The sequence below is a fragment of the Phocoena phocoena genome, chromosome 2 (genome assembly GCF_963924675.1).
Source record: "Phocoena phocoena chromosome 2, mPhoPho1.1, whole genome shotgun sequence".
NCBI classification, from domain to species: Eukaryota; Metazoa; Chordata; class Mammalia; order Artiodactyla; family Phocoenidae; genus Phocoena; species Phocoena phocoena.
Window position 1 is genome coordinate 113872859 of NC_089220.1, and position 22219 is coordinate 113895077.

Sequence of the window (22219 nt, forward strand, 5' to 3'; positions counted from 1 at the left end):
CAGATTCTTAACCTCTGTGCCACTAGGGAAGCCCTATTTTTATTATTTATTTATTTATTTATTTGCGTTACACGGGCCTCTCACTGCTGTGGCCTCTCCCGTTGCGGAGCACAGGCTCCAGACGCGCAGGCTCAGCGGCCATGGCTCACGGGCCCAGCCGCTCCGCGGCATGTGGGATCCTCCCGGACCGGGGCATGAACCCGTGTCCCCTGCATGGGCAGGCAGACTCTCAACCACTGCGCCACCAGGGAAGCCCCTTAGTATACCTTTTTAATTTACATTTTCCTGACCACTCATTTTTGTTATTTGTTCTCCTTCTATGAATTTGCTATGAATTGTGTTTGTAGTTTTCTTGCTGATTTTAAGAACTCATATATGTTATGAATAATAACCGTTCTCTCCATGTATGTTTATTCATCTTTATCTTGTGTTTCAACTCTGCTTATGATACCTATTGCTCTGTTGAGAAGCTTTTAATCTTTTTTTAGTCAAATCTATCAATCATCTTTTTATGGCTAGTGGATTTTGTCTTATATAGGAAGACCTGCCCACCTCCAACATTATGAAATTATTATCTAATATTCTCTCCTATTACTTTTATAATCTCTTTTTATATTTAAATGTTTAATCCATCTGGAATTAATTTTTGTGTGCAGTGTGAGGTAGGAATCTGTCTTTTTCCTAATAGATAGACAGTATTTTCCCAATAATGCTTATTAAATTTCCCTCACTAATTTGAAATGACTCCTCTACCATATATTAAATTTAAATATCTGTAGATATACCTGTGAATTCTCAGTTCAGGTCTATTGATCTATCTGTCTCTTCCTCCTTTAGTACCATTTTTTTTCATTACTGTAATTTCATATGTTTTAAGTTTTTATAGGTCAACTCTGACTCTTCCCGAACACTTTGTTTTTTCCTGAATTTTCTTGGGTCTTCTTGTACATTTGTTCTACATACACTTTACAAATCAATTTGTCAAAATCTATAAAACTTCTGTTGAGATTTTAATTGAAAGTGCAATAAACTTACAGACTAACTTGAAGAAGAAAAAATTGTCTTCACAATATTGACTTTTTTGATTCCAGAGCATAGTATACTCCTTGTTTTCTGTTCTTTAATAAAATGTCTTTACCTAGACTTTGCTTATGTTTTATTAGGTTTATGCTATAGTTTTTCCTAATATGGGATAAGACTTTTATTCCATTATATTTCCAATTACTCGTGCTAATGCATATTAAATCAGTTTATTTATTTTATACCTGTACACCTTGCTAGACTCTTTTTTTTTTTTTTAACATCTTTATTGGGGTATAATTGCTTTACAATAGTGTGTTAGTTTCTGCTTTATAACAAAGTGAATCAGCTATACATATACATATGCTCCCATGTGTCTTCCCTCTTGCGTCTCCCTCCCTCCCACTCTCCCCATCCCACCCCTCCAGGCTGTCCCAAAGCCCCGAGCTAATATCCCTGTGCCTTGCGGCTGCTTCCCCCTAGCTATCTACCTTACTACGTTTGTTAGTGTGTATATGTCCATGACTCTCTCTCGCCCTGTCAAAACTCACCCTTCCCCCTCCCCATATCCTCAAGTCCGTTCTCCAGTAGGTCTGCGCCTCTATTACTGTCTTATCCCTAGGTTCTTCATGACATTTTTTTCCCTTAAATTCCATATATATGTGTTAGCATACGGTATTTGTCTTTTTCTTTCTGACTTACTTCACTCTGTATGACAGACTCTAGGTCTATCCATCTCATTACAAATAACTCAATTTCATTTCTTTTTAAGGCTGAGTAATATTCCATTGTGTATATGTGCCACATCTTCTTTATCCATTCGTCCGATGATGGGCGCTCAGGTTCTTTCCATCTCCGGGCTATTGTAAATAGAGCTGCAACGAACATTTTGGTACATGACTCTTTTTGAATTTTGGTTTTCTCAGGGTATATGCCCAGGAGTGGGATTGCTGGGTCATATGGTAATTCTATTTGTAGTTTTTTAAGGAACCTCCATACTGTTCTCCATAGTGGCTGAACCAATTCACATTCCCACCAGCAGTGCAAGAGTGTCCCCTTTTCTCCACACCCTCTCTAGCATTTATTGTTTGTAGATTTTTTGATGATGGCCATTCTGACTGGTGTGAGATGATATCTCATTGTAGTTTTGATTTGCATATCTCTAATGATTAATGATGTTGAGCATTCTTTCATGTGTTTGTTGGCATTCTTTATATCTTCTTTGGAGAAATGTCTGTTTAGGTCTTCTGCCCATTTTTGGATGGGGTTGTTTGTTTTTTTGTTATTGAGCTGCATGAGCTGCTTGTAAATTTTGGAGATTAATCCTTTGTCAGTTGCTTCATTTGCAAATGTTTTCTCCCATGCTAGACTCTTTTAACAATTCTAATAGAATTGTTTTTCAGTTATTTAACATGGATTTTCTAGGTGGAAAATTGTGTGATATCTGTAGATAATATTAATGTTATCTTCCCGTGAAGTATTCTACCTCCTATTTCTTTCATATGTTGTTGCACTTAGAGACTCAGACCTCTAAAAATTTTTGGAATGATCATATTGATAGTGGACTTCTTTATCATGTTTCTGACAATGGGAATGCTTCTAACAGGTGTTTGCTGAAGACTCTGATAGATACCTCTTATCAAAGTAAGGAATTTTCTTTACGTAACGAATTTTGAGAATTTATATTGTAATTTGCCCTTGTTTTTGTTTTCGCTCCAGGGACTGATTATCCTTAGTTGCCAATTTACATTTATAAAGTTAATGAATATTTGTTTATTATAGGTATATTAAGTGGTTTCCTTCAGTTACTGCAGTAGACTGAATGCTCACATCCTTTCCAGATTCATTTGTTGAAACCTCCAAGGTGGTGGTGTTGGGAGGTGAGGCCTTTGGGAGATGATTAGGTCATGAGGGCAGAACCTTCATGAATGGGATTAGTGCCCTTATAAAAGAGGCCCCAGAGAGATCCCTGACCCCTTTCTGCCATGTGAGGTTACAGGGAAAAGAGTCATCTAGGGAGTAGGCTCTCATCAGTCGCTGAACCTACCAACACCTTTATCTTATACTTCCCAGCCCCCAAAACTGTGAGAAATAAATTTCTATTGTTTACAAGCCACCCAGTCTGTGATATATTGCTCTAGTGACCCAAACAGACTAAGACGCTTACCTTTCCTTAAAATGGAACAAACCTCAGTATGCGTCAGTCTGCTGTCTAAGAGGTTTCCTCTGAGTGTATATGGGCAAGTGGCAACATGGAGTAGATACAAAACCACTACCTCCTAGAGGTATGCAAGGATTCAATAGGATAATAAACGTAAAGCTTCTAGCATGGCAAGGGCTTAATTCATAGTTTCCCTTTCTTATCTCAAGGTTCCAATATTTATCAATGGCTGCTTAACAAAACTCTACTTTTGCTTGTAATGGCTAAATAGAAAACAGCCTTCTCTTCCACCCGTTGCCAGAAGCATCTAGGATTATGCTGGCTCAAGTGTAAAAATTTGTACCTTTCTTCTTAGACATCAGAAGCCTACCTGATATAACTTAATTGTTCTAGTTATGTGTCCTTCTGCTCCACCACCCACCAACTGTCTCTCTAGGAGTAATTCCTTCTTCCTAGCAGAACAAAGAAAGAAACACAACGGAACCCGTGTGTTCAGCATCTCCCCTGTGATGACCTCATTCTAATCAGAAAATGGTTTCTTTTAAACCCACAGACATAGAAAACAAACTTATGGTTACCAAAGGGGAAAGGTGGGGGGAGGGATAAAGTAGGAGTTTGGGATTAACAGATACACACTACTGTATCTAAAATAGATAAACAACAAGGACTTATTGTTTAGCACAGAGAACTCTACTCAATATTCTGTGATAACCTATAAGGGAAAAGAATCTGAAAATGAATAGATATATACCTGAATCACTGTGCTGTACACCTGCAATTAACACGACATGATAAATCAACTATACTCCAATAAAAAGAAAAGAAAATGGCTTCTTTGTGGTATAAACTTATAATCATGTATTTACTCCTTCCACCTCCACCTCAGACTGCATCCAGTGCTTCAAGTGACATGTCTCTGCTCTTGTTCCTATGTCATCTCCACTTCTTGATTCGTCTTCCATTCAGTCCAGCATTGCCCATTGAAATTGCCCTTTGCAAAGCTACCATTTCTAACTGGGATGCTTTTGGACAAGTTGGTTAATGTTTCTGAGATCCCGTTTCCTCATAGGTAAAAGAGAGAAACAGTTCTAATTTCGTAGAGCCTTTGACTTCAAATGAGATGTATGTAAAATACGCAGCATCTTAGAGGTACTCAGTAACCGTTAGCTCCTTAACCTCCCTGGGTTACTGGTTCTCACCCTGGCTGCACAGTGGAATCACAGGAGGTATAATATTTGAGGTCTACTTGAAATATGCCCACGCCTTCTCCCACCTGCAGTTTTAATAGATCTGGGGCACGGTTTGGGTATCAGGATTTTTTAAGCTCCTAGGGGATTCCAGTGTCCTTTCAGGGTAAAAGACCATTTCCTTAGACAGTGGGTCTCAACTGGGGACTATTTTGCCCCCCACCCTGATACCCATACATGTAGCAATATCTGGAGACATCTTTGATTGTTACAACTTGGGTAAGGTTGGGGGTTGCTACTGACATGTGGTGAGTAGAGGCCAGGGCTGGGGCTAAGCATCCTACAATGCACAGGACAGCCCCGCAGCAAAGAATGATCCAGCCCCAAGTATCATTAGTGCTGAGATGAGAAACCCTGGCCAACGCCATCACTAAGCTCTCTTTTGGTGCTAAAGTTTCATGGGTCACTGATTTCAGAGTGGTGTCTTAATGATAATAATAAATGTCTAAGGTGCCATTGGAACGACCGTTCTATCTACCATTAAGTTTGCGTTTGTCAGCTCACTCTGAATTCTTAGTTCCCAAATCCAAGCCCTCTCCTCCGTTTGACCTTCAATCTTTCACTCGGTCTGTTGGTTGTGGGCCCCTGGGTTACAGCCCCGTCAACAGAAGTTCCAGCTTAGAACACCTTCCTACACCTTACAACACCTGCCTTTCTGGAATCTGTAGTCCTCGCTTGCTTTCTTAATACATGGCAGAAGAATAAAAGGCAGATAGATGAAAGGAAAAGCAAAGCGAGATTTTTCCTTTGGACTCCCATAGGACTTTGATCATATCTCCAGTTTGGCACTCGCCATATTTTATTTTATTGTAATTTATCTATTGTAATTTATCTGTGCTCTCCCTGTGTACTCCTTGAAGACAAACAGTCCAGACTTAGACATTCCTTCCCTCGAGTACCCTCCAGGTGCCAGCAACTGGGATGAGTAGTGGGGATACAGAAATCAAGGCAGGCCTTGGCTCTCCTGAAGCCATTTTGGGGGGTCTATGCTCAGGCATCCTTAGCCCACCTTGATCACGAGACCTCACTTTTGGTACTGGGGTCGTGCGTTACTCGTAGACTGTAGGAATCCTGGGTCTGCCTGCTTCGTGTAATACAGCACTCTCACAGTGGTGGTGGGCTGGCAGGGTCCTATCAGGATCTGCATTTAGAGCTGAGGCTGCTGAGCTCAACCTGGTTGAGGGACCTGCTGAGAGGAACAGTTCATGAGTGGTGGAGTCAGGTCTCAGATCCAGGCTCAGTCCTTGTTCATGACCTACGTATACACCCGTGGCCACTGGCAGGAAAAACATAGCTGGGGCATGGAGGAGGACCTGTGCCTTCTCTGCCCCCCTCCCTATCACCATGAGAAGAAAAATATGTTCTAATTCCTCACAGCCTTTTGTCCCCTCCACACTGTTCCATCCCTGCCCCCACTATTACTTCAAACTTGCTGACAATCATTTGGCCTACCCTCATGTTGGAAATCCTTGGGCTAGCTTGCCAGAATTATGTCTTAGTCGCTAGACTTTCACCATCTGCCTCAAAAGCGTTCTTCTGAAGCTAGTGTCTAGAAGAACGTTCAGCTCTTAAAAAGTGTGGAGCATTTTGGAGAAATGAAACACCACGTGGTTTTTTCTCTCCTTTTAAAAAAATTGTGGTAAAATATACATAAACATAAAATTTATGGTTTTAACAGTTTTAACTGTATTCTTCAGCGGCATTAAGTACATTCATGATGTTGTCCAACCACCACCACTATCGGAACTTTTCTATCATCCCCAAAACTGTACCTAATACACAATAATTCTCCATTTTCCCCTATTTCAACCCCCCGGTAACCTCTATTCTACTTGATGTCTCATGAATTTGCCTATTCTAGGTACTTCATACAAGTGGAATCATACAGTATTTGTCCTTTTGTGTCTGGACTATTTCACTTAGCATAATGTTGTCAAGGTTCATCCATGTTGTAGCATGTGTCAGAAATTAATTCCTTTTTATGTATCTACCACATTTTTGTATCCACTCATCTGTTGATGGACATTTGGGTCGTTTCCACCTTTTGTCTATAGTGAATAATGCTGCTGTATAGGTATCTGTTTAGTCCCTGCTTTCATTTCTTTTGTGTATATACCTAGGAGTGGAATTGCTGGGTCATGTGATAATTCTGTGTTTAACTTTCTGAGGAATTGCACAACTGTTTTCCACAGTGGCTGCACCATTTTCTATCCCCACTAGCTATGCATGAGGATTCCAGGTTCTCCACATCCTTAGCAACACTTCAAGCGTGGTTTTTTTTGTTTGTTTTTTTTGTTTGTTTGTTTGTTTTTTACGATATGTGGGCCTCTCACTGTTGTGGCCTCTCCCGCTGCGGAGCATAGGCTCCGGATGCGCAGGCTCAGAGGCCATGGCTCACGGGCCTAGTCGCTCCGCGGCACGTGGGATCTTCCCGGACCGGGACACGAACCCGTGTCCCCTGCATCGGCAGGCAGACTCTCAACTACTGCGCCTCCAGGGAAGCCCAAGCGTGTTTTTAAAAGGGTATTTAAGCAGGCGATACGACATGGCCTGCTTTCAAGCATCAGGAAAGGCTGCTGAGATGGGCTTCGTGACCCTTCTCGGTTACCTGTTACAGGTAGTGGCAGCCCCAGGAGACATCTCAGAGTGATATCCTGTTTCGCGGCCGGAGGTTCCTCATCAATGCTGGCACACAAGAGAGGGTGATCCTTGAGCATTTGGTTTTTTACTTGGATTCAGTTCTTGCCTTCTCTTCAGCAACAGGCTTTTATGATTCCTGTCTAAAACCAAGTCTTTGCCAAAGATCCCGTGCCAGAGAGACAGTGGAAAGATGCTGTTATTTGTTTGAGCACTGCTAGACTTAATTTTGCATTACATACTTTCCACCTGGTGTCTGACAGCACTCCTCCCTTTGATTTAGGAAAGCTCTGATGTCCTTGCGTCTGTTTACATGGGCTTTCTTTTTACTTTTACAGTCGCTCTGCCTTGAAGAGCTTTCAGAGACGCCGGAACCAATTCTGCCCCACCTGCTTATGCTCCTTGCGTTTTCACATTTTCTGCTTTTTAGTTAGCACCTAGTTGCCTGGAAATGTAAGACTGAGTTTGCCTCTTTGTACTTGGATTTGCATTTTGTTTTGTGGGGAGGAGTTAAGCTGAGATTTGCCTTTGTTTTTAATTATATCATCTGTCTCAGACATACGCAAAGCACCCACACCTGCTTTTCTGCACTGATGGGATGCTTTCCTCAAATGCAGGAAACAGCTGTCGAGCAGGCTGGGTCTTAGATTTTTATGGAAGTGGTTTGACAGCCCTGTCCCTTAAGGGAGAATAACATTATCTCCCAGCAGCACCTGCAGACAGCATCTTCAGCAGGGCTGCTAATCGCTCCCAGGTCTCCTACCTGGATTAGGGTAATAGCTCAGAACCCATTATCTGTGCATCCAGCATCGATAAAGCTGTCCTCAATCCATCCACTCCCTAACCCACTACTCAGAAGTGCCTCTAAGCCTTCCCTCTTTGAAGCAAAGTTTGGCTTTTTGCGGTGTGTTAGATCACTGAGCTTCCACATTAGGGAATTAATACAAGTTAAGCCTCAAGAAGAGATCTCTAAGGTTTAAACGACATTTAGTAAATACAGTTGACTTAAGGAAAGAAGCAACAGCCGAGAAAAACCGTAACTTCCAGACTTTCTTAACCAGAAGCTGAGGCTGCCCATGCTTTGCTGCTCCATTGTCAGTGCTGTCTTCGGAAGGTCCCCTACTTTCTCTCAAGAGTTAAGGCTTCAGAAATGGGAAATCTGCCTTCTAGGGTGGCCCCCCTCTTCCCTGCAGGAGAAACTGAGCACGCTTTTCCCTTCTCGCATTAAGCAGAGCTCCGGTCAGATTCTGCTCTCCCTTTAAACATTTAATTCTTGCTAATAAATCCCTGAAGGGGTGAGCTTTGAAGATAAAGTTCTTTTCTGCTGCCAGTTGTGGGCTGCCTCTGTTAGCTCCCATCCAACTGTTATAGCCAAGCTTCAACAGCTCTTGAAAGGACTTTCGGCATCTCCTAATTCTACTCTATCCTTTTCCCAAGTCAGACACTATTCCTTGAATTAGAATCATATACATGTCAGTGTGGGAGAAGTCTACTTCTTCTGTCTGAATTGAGTCGGTATTCATGTCCTTAGGAAATGTACATAGCCCCACTCCTCCAGCTTCCTTTGTGCCGGATAGTCACACGAATATTTATTTTGCTTTACGGGCAAAATTTGTCTCCTTGATCAGTATTTGTTTCTTCCTTAATCTAGTAGTTCTGTAATCTGATTAAGTAAAACATTGCTCTTCATCTGATTTGATACTCCTGCAAAATAATTAAGCGTTTTAATGAATATCTATAAAGCACACCCCCTCTGTGCAATGCAATACAGAGATGTGAAGCTGTGGTCCCTGCCCCCGAGGCATTTACAGTCTGTTGGAGAATCCTTTGAAGACTTTGATAAAGAGACCCAGCATGGGCTTCCCTGGTGGCGCAGTGGTTGAGAGTCCGCCTGCCGATGCAGGGGCCACGGGTTCGTGCCCCGGTCCGGGAAGGTCCCACGTGCCACGGAGCGGCTGGGCCCGTGAGCCACGGCCGCTGAGCCTGCGTGTCCGGAGCCTGTGCTCCGCAACGGGAGAGGCCACAGCAGTGAGAGGCCCGCGTACCGCAAAAAAAAAAAAAAAGAGACTCAGCACTACGGAAGTGCAAAGGATGGAGACATTACTTCTAACAGAATAATCTGAGGAGGAACATGGAGAGATGCTGTTTAAACTGGGCTTTTAGTACAAGGGTCGGCAACCTGTTCTGGGAAAGGGCCATTTAGTAAATATTTTATGCTTTGCAAGACATTTGGTCTCAGGTGCAACTTCTCTGCCATCATAGCGAGAAAACCACCATAGACAATAGGTGTTTGAGGAGGCATGGTTCTGTTCCAATAAAACTTGATTTACAAAAAAGGCAGTTGCCAGCGTAGGCCTCCATGCTGTAGTTTGCCAACCCCTGTTTTAGAGGATGGGTAGGCCTTTATCAGAAGAAACAGGGAAAAGAACATTTCAGTCCAAAGGAGCAGCATGAGCTAAGGTTCAGAGAAGGAGGTAAAATGTGAGACGTGTCTGGACACAGTGTCTTCTAAGAAAGTGAGGGTGACATTGAATTTGAGGCTGCAACTGTAGGATAAGGCCAGACCGTGGAAGACCTTTCATCCCAGACTCCATCCTTTGGATTAATGTTTGAGCAGTGGTCAGCCACTGAAGATGTGGGGCTAGAGGAGGGTTGTGACAGGATCATGCCTCTGCTCTAAAGGTATTTTGGGGGGCAGCAGGAGGGAAGGAAGGGAACGGAGAGCAAGCATTTCAGAAAGGTCAGGTCTGTACCAAGAGCCATAGGACAGGAACTGACTAGTAAACAAAGATATTGGTGTGTATATCAGTGGGCTCCATGACTCCAAACAATAAACTGAACCTTAGAAGACCAGAGCTTATGTATGTGTGTCTTTAATCAATGACTGTAAGTGTCTCATTATACAAAAACATACTATCCACCAAAGCATTGCTAGATCCTGGAATGATAAAGTGCATTTGGCATTTTGAGATGATCTGGAGCAAATGAGAGTAGAAGGCACTGATGAGTAATTTCAGGAATTGGAAATTTAAGTGATCTATCCTACTTATAAAAAGGAGAGCGGGGGGGCTTCCCTGGTGGCGCAGTGGTTGAGAGTCTGCCTGCCGATGTAGGGGGCGCGGGTTCGTGCCCCGGTCCAGGAGGATCCCGCGTGCTGCGGAGCGGCTGGGCCCGTGAGCCGTGGCCGCTGGGCCTGCGCGTCGGGAGCCTGTGCTCTGCAATGGGAGAGGCCACAACAGTGAGAGGCCCGCATACCGCAAAAAAAAAAAAAAAAAAAAATATATATATATATATATATATATATATATATATATATGTTGCATTTGAGAGAAGCTACGTCTCTAAAGCAGCTCTCTTGAAACAGCCCAGTCTTTCCTTCCTTGTTGGTGAGTTCTAGGGACACCAAAGCCGAATGGTATGCTGTTTACCCATGGCAATGACCTAATCCTCACAGCAAGTTCCCATCGGGCAGCAGATATCCTGTCCCCATCCTTCATTAAGGCTTTGCTTAAACAGAATTCCTCTATTTTTAATGATCCCTCACAAGTCATATATTCCATAAATCCCCAAAATTGCTGCAAGAAGACCAATATTAACCCTTAAGATAAAATTTTGTCAGTTCGGTGGAAAGCTGTTCATAAAGAAAAAGGAACAAATCAACTAACTTAAGATTTCTTCTGAATGAATACTCCACATTATGGTTAGCCTTTCCTTTACTTACAAACACGTGAATGGCTAAGACTAACTTGGAATTTTCAGAAACATTCGTAGTTACCGGTTTCACTGGCAAAAGTACCCAAAGTACAAAGTCGCAAACATTTCAATACGAGCAGAATTGTACCGGTTGTGAAATGCAACTTTCTGGCTCTGTGGCCTTTAGTCAGTTGCTTGACCTTTCCATATATCGTTTTCTTTATCTGTAAAATGAATGGACAATAATGTTTATCTCCTAGGACTTTTGGGAAAATTAAGTAAGATACTACCAGTAAATCACACATCACAGGGACTGGTACAACATACTTATTCAACAAGTATCAGATGTTATTATTGCTATGTTTATTGTTGTTACTATTATACAAACTAGTCCAGAATCATATGGTTATATATTTGCGCTTTGAGATTTTTCTGGACAAGAAATACCCTTCCACAAGCAAAGACTTTTTTTTCTAACCATACCAAGCCAAGAGTGAAATCAAAGTTTTATGGCACATGCTTTTATAATTGACAGTGAACTAGATCTTAAGGGCTGTTTGGATTGTATCCCGCCCATGTGATGTCCCTCATGGAGCTCATTGGCTTGAGGTGTTACTAAGATGTTCATAGATGCAGTCAGAAGTTGAGCAACACTTATATTTAAGGTCTGGGCAGGGATCAAGGATTGGGCTTTTAAATTTATTTATTTATTTATTTATTTTATTGTTTATTTTTGGCTGCGTTGGGTCTTTGTTGCTGCACACGGGCTTTCTCTAGTTGTGGCGAGCAGGGCCTGCTCTTCCTTGCGGTGCATGGGCTTCTCATTGCAGTGGCTTCTCTTGACGCGGAACACGGGCTCTAGGCGCGCGGCCTTCAGTAGCTGTGGCACGTGGGCTCAGTAGTTGTGGTGCACGGGCTTAGTTCCCGGACCAGGGCTCAAACCGTGTCGCCTGCATCGGCAGGCGAATTCTTAACCACTGTGCCAGCAGGGAAGTCCCAAGGATTGGGCTTTTAGATGTTCTGCTTTTAGTATGAATACTGACTTTCTATTTTGTGATGTGTTTTTTAAAATGTTCAGCCATGTCTCAGAGACCCACAGAACAGTGAAATGTCTGCTGTGAGCATAGGGAACTCTCATAGAAACATAAACCCTCAATGCTGGTCAGCATGGGGAATCTCAGAGCCGCTGTGACACAGATCCCTCGTGGAGGGATGCAGACATGTTTCAACCCAAGGTCCTTATGGACCTGCTTAATTGATTACAATGAAATAAGTTTAGCTTTTCACCACAGACCTTTATTCCCTCTTCTCAAAACACAAATGGAGAAGAAATGCATGTTTAAGGATGGAAAGCCTGACCTCTGGCCAGAACCATCAGCTGGCCTAGTACTTATTTTTTGTTAAATAAGCTTCTTATTGAAGTATTAAGTGTAAATATATAGGAAAAGTCCTCAGTTCAGATTTGTACAGCTTTGATGAATTTTCACAAAGTGAACACACACTCGTGTAACTAGTACCCAGATCAAGAAATAGAACTTTATTGGTGTTCCAGGAGTACCCTGCCCCCAGTCACCTCCAAAGGAACCACTACCTTTACTGTTAACACCATAGATTAGTTTTGTCTGTTTTTCTTAAAGCCTTATATAAATATGGAATAATACAGCATATACTCTTTTATGTCTGGCTTGGGGGCATAGGGGTCTAAACATTTTTACACTTAACTTGGAGAATAGTATAAAATGTGATCATAGATTTTTCCCCTAATACTTAGCCAATTTTCCAACCCAACATTTTGGATAATTTATTTATTTAACATTGGAATGTTTAGAATGTGCTACATCCTCTTATTTATCCTAGGTCTATTTCATGGCTGCTTGCTCTGTTCCATTTATCTGTCAAATAAACTCCATACCACATTTTGACTGTTGCAGCTTTAAAATGTGTTTTAATATTTAGCATGGCAAGTCTCCCCTCTTTTGCTTCTTTTTTAACACCATTTAAGATAATCTGGGATGTTTGTATTCCAGGTGAATTTTGGAACCATTTTGTCACATTCAAAAAAAAATACCATTGGTGTTTTCTTGTGATTTTGTTAAATCCACTTGATAAACATGTATTGAGCACTTACTGTGTGCCAGGCTCTGCTCTAGGCGCTGGGAATACTGCCGAGAAGAAGGGCACACCCCTGCCCTGATGACAGTTACTTTCTAGTGGGGGAATGGGAGACAAAAAAGCAAAAAGATCATTTCAGATGGAGATATGTGCTATAAAAAAAGAAAACAGGGAAAGTGGAGAACGAGTGGCTGGCTAGAGGAGCAGGGTGCTCTCTGAGTTCAGTGGTCAGAAAAGATCTCTCAGAGGAGTTGACACTTGAATTGGAACCTGCATCCTGTCTAGAATGTACCAGATCTATACATCAATTTGAGAGTAATAGACATAGTTAAAACATCCTGCCTAAGAACGTAGCATTTATTTCCATTTATTCAGAAAGTTTACATCTGCCAGTAAAATTTTGATATCCCTCATGTAGATTCTCTGCATTTCTTGTGAAGATTGGTCCTAGGTATTTAACTGTGTTTTGCTGTGGTATGATGGTGATGACAATGATGGAGAATGAAATCTGTTCCTGTCTTGTCTTCAAATTGTTATTATCAGTATATAGGAAAGCTATGGATTTCTTACATTTACTGGCCACTTTGTGACCTTCTGTTAATTCTGAGTATTTTCAATTGGTCCTCATGATTTTCTAATGATATATCAGATACAAATAATGATCATGTTGCCTTCTTCTTTCCAACAGTCATACCTCGACTTCTTTTTCATGATATATTACCAAAAGTTTACCAAAACTTCTAAAACAACTGTTAGTGAGTGATTGCAGGCATCCTTCACCTACCTCTGACTTTCATGCAAATACCTCTAATTTTCGCTATCATGAAAGATAAATGTATGCTCAATAACTATTTTAAATTAATGTATGATTACATGCTTATTATCAGGTTGAGAAAGTCTGTTTCTAATTTTATAAATGTTTTTTTACCAGGATGAGTTTTAGATGTCATTTTTTGGCAGCTATTTAAATTATTTTTTCCTAAAAATTTCCTATATTAAATCATTCCTGCATTCCTGGCATACAACCTTCTTCATCTTGCTCAGGGATTCTTTTACTCTTCTGTTGAATTCAGTTTGCTGGTACCTTACTTAGGACTTTTAAAATCTATAATTCATCAGTGAGACTGGCCTACTGCTTTCATTTTGTGCCACCTCTCTGAAGCTTAGGTTAGGTTAGCCTTCCAATTTTTACATTCTCTGGAAAGGTTTATAACATTACCTAGTCCTTTAGGTTTTGATGGAAACGCACCAATAAAAAACATCTGGCTCTGGAATCTTTCTAAAAGAAATTATTTTTGGTAACTCTTAAACATTCGTTTACAGTTACTAGTCTATCATGAGTTTCTTTTGTTCATCTTAAGTCAATTTGGTACTTTTTTCATATAGCTTTTTCACGGAGAGCTTCGTAGTATAGAATTACATATAGAATTCACTCATTATTTACATGTCCTCTGATGTATTGTCTATTTTTAGTTGTGATACAGTTTGAGTGGCTTTCTGGCTTTTTTCTTTATCAAGGTTGCTTATTTTAAAAGTACAAACTTCCAGTTATCGAATAAATAAGTCGTGAGGAGGTAATGTACGGCATGGTGGCTGTAATGCCTGGTACATCTGAAAAGTGGCTTACTCTTTACCTGCTGACCATGCTAAAGGAAAACTCTACCAGCACACAGATGAACAGTAATCAGGACAATGAATAGGCACATACTGTGCCTATTAACAGGTACCAAAGCTGGACTCATTCCTCCTTCCAAAATTGAGTTGAGAAAAGTTTCATAGTCAATCATGAGCATAGTGCTAGACGGTGGCTAGTAAGCCCTAGGGAATAAAAATTAAGCTACCAACTTCTTCCTAGGCGTTCATTTTCTGTAATTGCTTGTTCTTTAGAACTATTTCGTCCACCTCTTAATGTTTGTTATGGTCTGCTATTTTAAATAAGAATTTTATTTTATATGAAAATTTATGCTGATATGCTTTAGTTTTTCAAAGCTGTGGGACCTTGGCTGTTTGGGCCAGGAAGCCATAAGCAGGGCATCATTGCTTCCCTTTTTTTTTCGGTACACGGGCCTCTCACTGTTGTGGCCTCTCCCGTTGCGGAGCACAGGCTCCGGATGCGCAGGCTCAGCGGCCATGGCTCACGGGCCCAGCCGCTCCGCGGCACGTGGGATCCTCCCGGACCGGGGCACAAACCCGTGTCCCCTGCATCGGCAGGCGGACTCTCAACCACTGCACCACCAGGGAAGCCTTGCTTCCTTTTGACAGTACTTTCTGTTTAGGAAAAGTCCATCAGAGGACAATGAGCTTGCAAACTAACCTTAAAAACTAACATCTCAGAAACTGATCTGTGTCAACCATCAATCGGTCAAAAATATTGGAGTGCTTATATACAAGTTACACTTATTCATTCACTTTTCTTTCACTTATTCACTCTTTCAACAGACGTTTATTGAGAGTCTGTTACAAGCCAAGTCTCTTTTAGGCTACAGTTACGACTTCAGTTACAGCTTCTTGTAAATGTTTGTTTTGTTCACATGTGCTCGTAAGTATTCTATATAATGATTTCTTCTACCTTCCCTTTTGATAATAAAAGCTCCTTGAGTGAAAATCTGGATTTTCCCTTTTCTTCATAATGCTCCACAATTCCCAACTGGATACTCCACACGGAAAAAAGTGCTTAGCTCGTGACTTTGATTTACTGACTGGTGGGAAGCCTTTATAATCCAGTCTTCTGTCTTAAGGCCTATCCAGAATTCCTCCCTTAATTTTCCTATCATTCCCAAAGGTTGCAAAGAACATTTTCCTTTAAGGGTTTGTGTAGAATTACCAGGACCCAGACTTCACCCTAAAGATGAGTGTATTTGCATACTCAAATGAAGTGATCCTGAGGTGATATTCTGAATTGCATCCTAACTTTTAAAGAGGCTCCATATTGCATCTGATCCATAAAACTGAAAAGTAAAACGTTAATGTCTAAAAGTGTTATTCCAGTTAATAAATCCTGTTCCCAGCCTTTCATAATCACTTCCAGCCCAGTCAACAAGCTTATTAGCAGAAATAATGGAGAGGAAAGGGAAATTAAAACTTTTATAATTAAAAGAATAGCACTTTTATTAAGTTACCTGCTTATTACCCACAGTTGTTGGGTTGTTTTTTTTTTTTTTTTTCTTTTTGTGAGCTGCCTATAATTTTTAAAAACCTACTTTTGAGGGCAAAATGTTAACATCTTGGAATACTCATTCCCCATCCGTTATTATTTATTTATTTTTAGTCATTCACTTTGACATTTCCATTCCCATTTGTGATGTTCCAGAACCCCATGCATCTGACTCTTCTCGGGAGCAGGACCGCTTACCTGCTTCCTATCCACCTCCACCCACGAGATAACGCACGTGAAAGTCTTTTGTCCACCGTTGGGTGTCAGGCAAGTGCCAGGGATCCTCTGCTCTGAAGCTCTGCCCATTAGAACCTGCAGGGATCTTCAGTTTACTTCTTCGTCACTGAGATTCTGATAGATAAACAGTAGGTCTAAAATATGACCCCAAAATAACAATCTTCCTGCTGGAAGTTTCTACAAAGTGTTTTTAACCCTCAAAAAGCATTTTTTCTTCTTGGTATCCTCATGTGGGTGTGTGTAGTCAGACCAAGGATGGATTTTGGAGCTGGTGTGCCCTTCCGGCTCTGGAAGTCACCACCTGGTTTCTCAGGGTGCTCGGCACCTCTGGGCTTCTGGAAGCAGCATCCAGAAAGGGGCAGTGGAGAGAGTCCTGGACTCGGAGCCTCAGTCAATCTTTGAATTCCGTGCCCACCACTGGACAGCTCTGTGATCTTGGGCATATACTGTGAACTCTGTGAATCTCCTTCTCCTGACATATAAAGTAGGGATGACAGAAATGAGATAGTTGTATAAACCTGCCTCCAGATACGAAGTAAGCTTCGTTTTCTTGCCTCTGCTCTCAGAATTATCATAAAGTCACTGACTTCCTGAGCCAGCAAGGAGAGCCAAAAGCACCCAGGCTTCCCAATGAGAGAGTTATGTGGCCTGAGCACCAGGAGCCTGGGCCATCCTCCAACCCCTGTCTTGGGCAAGCTCTGTTGCCTGGGGTGAGTCTCTGTGACTCACCTGTTTTCTGATCCATAAAGTGGAGCTAATACTGTCATCCTCGTTGAGGTCGTGAGTGTCTATAAAAGGACTAGCATCTCATCTGGACCAGGGAAGGGATTCTCCAGCTGTTATTTCCCTCCAGGTTGGGTTCAGAGTCCAGAATCCTATCTGGAGCTCTCTAGACCACTGTCCCCAGCTTCCCTGAACACAGACAGAGGCAGAGTGACTTCCTCACGGGGCAGGCTCTTCCACCCCAAACAGTTCTGATTGCTCAAAAGTACTTTCTATTTAACCCAAATCTGCTTCTTCAAACTTCCCACCCGTAATCCATGAAATGGAATATATGCCCCAAGCCTTTCTCCAATTAAGGTGTTTTTTTTTAATCCCAATGAAATCAGGTTCAATTAAGCATCGAAGTCAATCTTAAAAGGAAGAATTAAAAGCCAGCCAGAGGGATCTTTGCAGAAGACCATCCTTGCCCTTCATCTTGGCCCTGGTGGTGTAAATGGTTTTGTGATGGAGGGGCAGTTACTTCTGTGTGTTCTCTGAGCCTCCCATTTTCAAGACTTCTTGGTGGAACTGTCCTCTTCGGATTCCCTCTCTGGAATTGCTGAGCATCAGTTCACAATCCTTGCTGAGAAGCTGGGGTCCCAGAGGAGCTGTAGCTCCAACTCCCCCTCTCTTAGGATGGTGCTAGAGTCTATATTTCTAGATTTTCACAAAGTTGCTTAGCGGGGTGGGAGCCAGGGGTCAGCACCCATGTCAGAGGGGGACATGGGGACTTGAGTGCCGCCATCAGCCAGCTTCAAGTAAAATTGCGAGGAGGCAGAGTCATGTTGATACTCCCTGTGGTAAGCAGAATAATGCTCTCCCCCAAAGAATGTTCACATCCTATTCCCTGGAACCTGTAAACATATTAAGTTACATGGCAGAGGGGAATTATGGTTGCAGATGGAATTAAAGTTTCTAATTAAAACCTTGTGATGGGGAGATTATCCAGGTAGGTCCGATGTAATCACAAGCGTTCTTGTAAGTGGAAGGGGAAGGCAGAAAAGTTGTAGTCAGAGAGAAATTTGAAGACGCTTCATGGCGGTTTTGATGATGGAGGTAGGGCCACGAGCCAAGGAGTGCAATGAAGATGGCTCTAGGAAATGGCAAAGGAACATGTAATCTCCCCTAGAATTTCTATAAAGCGGCATCTGCCAACACCTTGATTTTAGTCCAGTGAAACCCATTTCAGACTTCTGACCTCGGGAACTGCAAGAGAATAAATGTGTGCTGCATTAAGCCACCAAGTTTATAGTAATTTGTTACAGCAGCAGTAGGGAACTAATACACCCCCCTTCTTTCATTATCCTGCTTCCCGCTGTGGGTGTATCGTTCTTCACTGTCACCTGCCTGGAGACCGTGACTGCTAAGGTGTTAACTCATCATTAAGAGGCAACTTGCCTGGAGAGGAAAGAGCACAGACTTTGGATCCAGGCAGGACTGGATTGAGTTCCAGTGCCGTCACTTCCTGGTCGCACAGCCTCAAATTGCTTCATGGCCTTTATTATCCTCATCTATGAAATGGACATAATGAAAGGATTAAACTGCAGAAGGTTCTCCTTGTGGAGTACCCGACACCTAGTGGACTCTCAGCATATGGCCTCTTTTACTAATGACTCTGGGAAGCGTTTCTCTTTATTTAGAGTGTAGGAGATCAATGTTCTCTCCTCTGTACAGCACTGGGGAGCCTGGCTCCAGGGATTCCTAGTGACACCACTGGAGGTAGTTGGACTCTCGCAGCTGGACACTCTCTTCTCCAAGGACAGCTAATACGTGAAGACTTGGCACAGCACATCTCTTTGGATGTCAAAACCAACCAGCCATCAAGATTCCCAAAGATCACACCAGCCAGGTGAAAGCCTTGAGTAACCAAAAACGGCAGTGTGGTTGGGCTAGAAAGTTTAACCTTTCCACGAGGGACCACAAAATTCCAGCTGGGACGTTCACCAAAAGTAACAAGAAATCACACGGGCGTGTTCTCTATTTGAGTGACCAGAGCCTCTGTAGGGCCAATTTTTCATATAATTTTAAGAGGGAAAAATACCAGGACATTGATATATACAAATGAGGGTTCCAGAACATTCAGGCACAAACTGATAAAAGACACATGGGGATAGATGCAAATGGAAGAGAACATTTGAGTCTAATTTTGATTTTTCCATTATTCTAAACTGAATCGCTGTTACGGGTTTCAAGAATTATAGAGATTATGAGGTCACCTTACTGGAATTTTACTCCCAGACCATCCTTCAAGACAGTTCAGGACTTTTTTTTTTTTTTTCCCCTCTTTACTTTGCTGGATGCCAAGGGGATTTAGCTAGACAAAAGCTGTATTTTATGGCAGGACACATATTCTTCCACTGGAGATTTTTTTCATTCACTGGGTTGTAAGATTTAGCTCTGCAGTATGCTGGGAGCTACCAGTGAGCTGGAGGTCAGGAGCCGGCCATGGTGAACTCAGCTCAGCTATCAGAGCCAGTCTTTCCAGCTGGCCACCCCTCAGTCTCCTGGTCTCCTCTTCTGTGCTTGGGGGATTGGACGGGAACATCCCTGAGTTCACGTGTTGCTCTGACATCTGAGGGTGTCTTAAAGAAGCAGCAGGAGAAAGTGGGAAGGGGAGGAAGGGCACCGAGGTGCCTGCAGGTAAGAGTCACCGGCTCTATTGCTGGCAGTAAGAAATCCTGCTCCAACACCCTGGTATCTGGTGGGACTCACGTTCCAGTGAAGACAATTTGGCAAATGCTGACCTGGGTGATATTTAATATTTAAAAGGATCTTTGAAGTCATTGAGTCAACTTTATTTACAAGTCACTATCCTGGAATTACAATTCCATAAAACTTCCGACTGGGCCAAGAATACAAACATCAGGAAGAGAGAGCAGTGTCCTAAACAGGTAATGAGAGTGAATCCGAAACTGGTTTTGAGGGCTTCCCTGGTGGCGCAGTGGTTGAGAGCCTGCCTGCCCATGCAGGGGACACAGTTCGTGCCCTGGTCCGGGAAGATCCCACATGCCGCGGAGCGGCTGGACCCGTGAGCCATGGCCACTGAGCCTGCGCGTCTGGAGCCTATGCTCCGCAATGGGAGAGGCTGCAACAGTGAGAGGCCCGTGTACTGCAAAAAAAAAAAAAAAAAAAACCTGATTTTGAAGAGACACAAAAATATCTCAAATTTCTGGCTGTGGTTCTAGACATTTAGGATTGTTTGTAGACTGAATCAACCATGATGTTAACTCACTATTACTTTCAGGATATGGGGATGGTGGAGGGAAGTCCAGCCTATGGAAAAGGAAAATCAGGAAAACCTCTTAGTAGATAGATATTTCTCATTGCTACCAAAGGATTGGAAGGCGGAAAACATCCCTTAGCAGGAAGTATTTGTGGGGTGGTCCAGACGTGTTCTCTGGTGGGGCAGCAGGACAAGGAAATCCAGCTTCCATGATCTGTCTCCTTGTGTCCACTGGCAACAAAAGATCTTGAACTGGAGGGAGAGGTGGAGGAACAAAGCTTGGGTTGAAGGTGGGACTCTGAGAAGAAGGCAATGGGAAGAGCTTTCAGATGAAGCTTGATGAAGCTTGGTGAAGAATCTGAGAAGGACTCTTGAAAAGCCATCAGCCACTGAATGGATTTTCACTTATGTTCTAGTGACTTTATCCTTCTTGCATTATCACAGGCAATTCATCTCTGAATGTTTAGATCTCTCCTCTGTCTGTTCTTTCTTTGTATTTTATTTTCCCCCACAATAGAGATTTCCATCTGGTTAGCTTTTCATCAGTTGCCTCCAGATCACTGTTTCTGATGACTTTTAATAAAAGTCTGATGTCCTTTAAGCATGACTTCGGGTCATCACATTTTCTTTTAACATGCTTAAGCTTTTCAAGAATTATGCGTTTTCCTTCAATTTGTTCAACATGTTTCCTAGCGGCTTATTTTTCCCTTCCTCTCTATGGTTTAATCGAAATTTGTATTGAAATAATTGTGGATTCACATGCAGTTGTAAGAAATAATACAAATATTATTTCAGGTTTTAACTAAGTGAAAACTTCTGCTCCCAAACAAAGGAGCCATTAAAAACTTTTTAAAAAGTCTAATGACTGCTGCCCATATTATTGTGTCCCAAGAAAAAGTGCAGATATCCTGAATTTAGGTTTTCAGGATGTGCTACCATAACTGTGTATAACTTCGTCAGGAGAAGTCTGAAGCACAAATCTGAGGACGTCCATAGCCCCATCCTCGTGCCAAGGACCACCCCCAGTAGACCCCGCAGGACCACAGCAAACCACACAGAACACCCACGGCATCCACCTGGGGCCCAGGTGCACCTGGCGGCCAGGAAAGTCCATAAGTGGAGCCAGTCAAGAGAGGCAGAAAGATACAATATAAAACGAGTATGTGCATAGAAATGGCCAGGTACCCTTGTCTCTTAATTTAAACTTTTCCTTTGGTGCCTCTTGAGTTCATATCCCATTCACTATCCTCATATCTCCCTTTTTCCAAAATCCCATGGAACATGTGTATATCTTTTTTTTTTTTTTTATTGGAGTATAATTGCTTTACAGTGTTGTGTTAGTTTCTGCTGTATAACAAAGTGAATCAGCTATATGCATATGTATATCCCTATATCTTTTTTTTTTAATTATTTATTTATTTATGGCTGTGTTGGGTCTTCGTTTCTGTGCGAGGGCTTTCTCCAGTTGTGGCAAGCGGGGGCCACTCTTCATCGCAGTGCGCGGTCCTCTCACTATCGCGGCCTCCCTTGTTGCGGAGCACAGGCTCCAGACGCGCAGGCTCAGTAGTTGTGGCTCACGGGCCTAGCTGCTCCGCAGCATGTGGGATCTTCCCAGACCAGGGCTCGAACCTGTGTCCCCTGCATTGGCAGGCAGATTCTCAACCACTGCGCCACCAGGGAAGCCCTATCCGTATATCTTAATGAGTTATTACAAAGTAAAGAACTGGAAATCTGCCAGTCACTAGAAGCCCCTCCACATGCCCTGTCCCAAACTCTGCTCCCTCCCTGCCCCTCCTAACTTGTAGAGAAATCACTTCCTTGCATTTATTTATAATTTTATTGCCCAAGTGGTCATCCTTGGATGACCATGGTTCAGTCATGGTTCAGTCTTGCCCACTTGCAATTAGGTCCTTTAAACCTCTCTTCACCTACAGATTCTCTCTTCTCTTCTTTTCTTTATGAGTTACCTGTTG

General features: G+C 42.4%; 1 protein-coding gene across 1 annotated transcript in view; it reads left to right on the forward strand.

The window, feature by feature from the left end:
• Window positions 1-22219, forward strand: part of THSD4 (thrombospondin type 1 domain containing 4) — a 201838-nt gene that overhangs the window by 113110 nt on the left and 66509 nt on the right. The window lies entirely within an intron of this gene.